Genomic DNA, 4,889 nt, shown 5'->3' on the forward strand with positions numbered 1-4,889 from the left:
GCACGTGGCAATAGTGGTACTGAGAATTATTCGCAGAGGAATGCATACACTCTCATTCTTATATGAGACGGCCCCAAAAGCCATTGCAGTGGCAGAGGAACTTGGTGTTCTATATTCTTGTACTGAATCTAGTACTTTGCAATAGCCAACTTTTGTGGTTGTCCCTGGCAGAGGTGACATATATTCCATTTGCAGTAATTCATAGTTACAATCCATCTCTCCAGCATAAACCTTCCCTCATCTTCACATAAATTGGTAGATGCCAGGTGTTTTTGATCCTACTTGATCAACAATCTTATGAATAATTCCTTCTTTTTTTGTGGTGGTCTATGGATGACCTCGGATGTCATTCCTCTGTTGATATGATGGCTTTTGGGATCACCTCATTAAAGCATCGCTTGAAATCAGACTGGCCAGAAACTACTGTGAAAGTGATTTGCATCACTCCTTGAACAATTGTAAATTAAATCTTACAGATGATTTCCCTCCAAATTTAATTATTTACATGACTGGTTTCCATCCATTTTCTATTATCATCAGGTGCAAATTATATTGAAACCTTCCATTTAAAGAGAAGTAAAGTATTTGTAGAATATTGCCAGCAAGTTTGAATTTAATATACGTTAGAATTCCACCAGATAAAATCTGAAGCAACCCTATGTATCCTCGTACAGTTCCTGGAAATTAATGCCAAAAACGAGGTGAAATGGAAAGGAAAGTGAGCTGAAATCATTGACCGTATGCCAGTTAATCAGAGCCCATCCAAAGCCATCATGTGGCAAAACCACGAGTCGTTTGACTTCTAGAATGACTGTTTAAAAGCAGGTCAGAAATGACTCTTCACATAATTCAATTCAATTAGAACAATTCCCTCTAAAACATGATAGTACGAGACCACTAAGTCCAAGTCAGCAGAATGTACGGGGATGGATGACTGGAGCTCCTTCATACTCTCCTCCCTACCAACTCGAGGATGTTCTATGTATGAACAGCAGAAACTGACTCGGGCAATATAAGGAGCCTTACAAGAATCCAGGTCCTGCCATGGGACAAGAGTAATGACCCATAGCTAGGCTCCTTGCTAAAAAAAAAAAAACTTCCCACAAACATTGGAAGAGAAAATGGCCAAAATAGAAATATAACTCTCAGGAACACTGAGGTGTGGGTGTGGATGAGAATGGAGAAGGTGAGTAGAGAAGAAGAGGAATGATGAAGTGCTAGACATGGTGTGTATTGTCAAAGTATTCTACCGATTAAGGTAGGTTTCCACGGAGTATTGAGGTAGCATTCACAGCACGCATCCATAGGCAACCTACCCTACCTTCATGTAATTCCCTCTTCTCACAGTAAGTTATACTCCCTTTATTCTATCCAAAAATCCTATCTTTTCCTTTCTCTCTCTCATTAAACCAAACCCTCTAACCAGTGGCGCAGCGAGGGGGGGATTTTGGGGATAAACCCCCCCAGAGCTCAGAGCAATTATAAGTTTAATCCATTTTACTTAATTGGATTGATATTACTAATAGAATAGTATAGATTTATCCCTCAGACAGCCATAAAACTCACCATTTTGAACCATTTATCTTGAAATTCCACAATTTATAAATCTCGCACCTACTGTTTATCCTGGTGGGTATTCCATATCCCCACACACCCTGGTATTGGTTGCACCACCCAGCCATAATTCCTAGCTGCGCCCCTACCTCTAACACCATTTTCAACATTCTCTCCCTGCTAAGTACTTGCTCCATCCATACTTCCTGTTTCCTTCGTAACTCATCTAAAAGCTGCCTTTCCTCACCAACCATGTCCAACACTTTGTCATTCCTCCTCTTCTCCATCCACTTCACAGTGACATAGCCAGGGGGTGTTCAGACCCCCCTGAAATATAAAAGCACATTTATTTTCCTTCATAAAAGAAAACAAATATTGAAAGATCATGAATTTACAAAATTTTTATGACAAATAAAGTTTTTTCGATTCAAAAAGTGCTAAAATTAGTTAAAATCCCATTACTTAGTACCTGTTTTTCAAAAGTTTTCCCCCTTGGTTATGCCTCCCCCCCCCTACCTCCCCGAACAAAATTCCTGAATATTGATATTTTTAGCAATAAACATTCCATATTTAAGAAAAAGTGTATTTTATCATTGTTGAATGTTATCTGATTTCATGTTGTTTGAGATTACCTTTTATGTAAATATAGTTAATATTTTAGTGCTCCCTTCTCGTGTAATACTTATTATTTTAAGAATATTTTATTAATTATTTAGAGTTATATTGAAAGAAATTTACATATTATGTTCTAAGTTGGTTATATGCCTGTAATAAAATTATTATTATTATTATTAGAACTGGAATGAACCTTGAACTTAGATTGTTGAAGTACTACCCTTCACACCCCCAAGAATCCTTGGTGTTGTGACTTGTCTCAAGTGAATACTAATTGTGTCAAAATATTAACTCCCCAAAATGGCTGGTTTTGATATTAAAGTTAGAGAATCATTGACCTGTCAATGTTACAGCCCCACAACCACTACTGACAGCAGAGCCTGAAACATCAAAATACCTGAAAAAAGAAATATTATGGAACCTATAAGGTGGCTCTCTAATAGGAGTTCTTTCTTCAGCAGCTTAAAAAATAATTTCCAAATAAATGATGAATATCTAAAAGCCACTTGCATGAATTCATATTCCACCAAAAGAAATACGTACTTACAGCGGGAAACTAAAATACATATGTATAGAAGTAAGGAAACAGTTTATCAGAACGTACATTTGGAGTATCTTCTCTATGGAAGAGAGGCAGTGACTGTGGAGCTGTGGAGAAATCAAGGATAGAGGCCTTCTAAATGTGGTGCAGTAGAAGAATGATGATAATCAAATGAATTGACTGAGCAAGTAATGAGGAAGTACTAAGAAGAGTAGGAGAGAAGGGAAGCCTCATGAAAACCTTGACAAGAAGACGGAATAACCTAATAGGCCATATCTTGAGACATGATGGCAGTGGCGCCGACTCCATGGGGCCTGAGGGGGCCCGAGCTCCCTCAAAAATTTATTATGGTTGAGAGGAAAAAATGTGTCAGGCTTGTCAATTTTCCCCGGAGTGTCCAGATATCAAGATTCGAGTTATCAGGGCTCTAATGTTGATCATATGACTCTTCTAAAATGCTTAAAAAACTTAAAACTCACTACTCATAAAATTTCCCGGGGCAAGATCCCCGGTTTGGGCCCCCCGATATTTTTTGTAAGTCGGCATCCCTGCATAATGGCCTGATGAAGGCAATCGTTGAGGGACAAGTAGAAGGCAAGAATGGAAAAGGAAGACCTCCAATGAAATGTTTGGAACAGGTAAAGAGGGATGTGAAAGAGAAGAAATACGCAGGTATGAAAATATAGAAGAATTGAGTGGAGAGCTGAGTCAAACCAATCTTTGGATAGTTGACCAGTGACGATGAAAAATGCATATTGCCAAGAGGTATTGCATACCACCAAGATGTTGCGTAAAACAACCTTAATCCACCTCTGGTTAAGCCCACCCCAGACTGAGTCACAGGCATGTTAATTTTACACATTCAAAAAAGAAGGGCCAGTTTCTTTCCTGGGGCCATCTCTTACTATATATCATTGTTTGAGAAGCCTGAAGTTAGGGATTTGAACCATGGACCCTTCAATCATTAACCCAATGCTGTACCCACTGGGATATCATGCCCTCGTTAATGATGAATGAAAGCTGCAATGTCAAATCGAGTTAGTAGAATGAAAATATTGAAATGGTTGCTCTTAAAGCTTGATAAAGCATCAGTTTAAATGTGTAATCCAAGAATTTCCCACGTTCTATGCAACCACATTTTGCTCTTTAGTATCAGGGCATGTCACTTAGAAAATATTCCAAAAGTAATTGTTTCGAGTCTTTAATTCAAGCAATCTTTTACCGACGAAAATATTTTACTCAATTTATGCGGTTCTTATAGCTTCCAAGACATTTTTTGATTTCTTGTTTGCTATACAATTTTAAGCCAAAGCTTCTGTATACTCCTCAAAAATCAGAGGGTAGGTATACAATACTTCACATACAATACAGTGAATTAGATCTCCTTAAACATAGAGAGAAAATATCACATCTCTTAGATCTTTAATAATTTTTCCAAAGTTGATTGTTAAAAGAATGTAGACACAACCACTCCTGAAAATGCCAGAAAAATCTGCTGCAATATAACGCATTTGTATCACATCCTAACTCATTAGACTCTTCTTGTAATTTACATGATCATGCCAGACTTATTCAATGATTTCTGATTAGGTGACTAATTACTTTCAATACATGTGTTGCAAAATCTACCTTGCCAGTGGGTCATGCCACAAGGGAATTTCTCCAATTGTCGCAGTACCTCATTAACCTATGACAACATTCAGTGGTCTAATGAGAATAAAAATCATCATTTGCCCCTACAATGCAGTAGCCCTCTTCACACACACTACACTCCATGCATCAATCAATCATGATTGCAAGTATCGGACACAGTTCATAAATTCTTTACAGTTCGTAAATGAAAAACAGCTCTACTAAGCCAATGTTCCAGAATATTAAGTATTCGACCCTCATGGCTGCAAACGAATAATATTTAGGGTACAAAAAATTTCATAAAGGCATAAAAAAGACAGAAGTGCAATTCAGTGTTCATTAATTTTTTGGCTGTAAATATTCTTCATTTGTAGCCCTGAGAATGGAGTACATGATATTCCAAAATGATGACCGAGAATTTTTTTTCATTAACTCTGATTAATGTTCACAATCCCGATAGATTTATTTATAAAGACGTCGATAACAAGAACACTGCAACTGATATATGAGCAGTTTTTACAGGGTAAGAGAAGAAATAAAGCCTATA

Source organism: Ischnura elegans, chromosome 12 (assembly GCF_921293095.1).
Source record: "Ischnura elegans chromosome 12, ioIscEleg1.1, whole genome shotgun sequence".
Taxonomy (NCBI): Eukaryota; Metazoa; Arthropoda; class Insecta; order Odonata; family Coenagrionidae; genus Ischnura; species Ischnura elegans.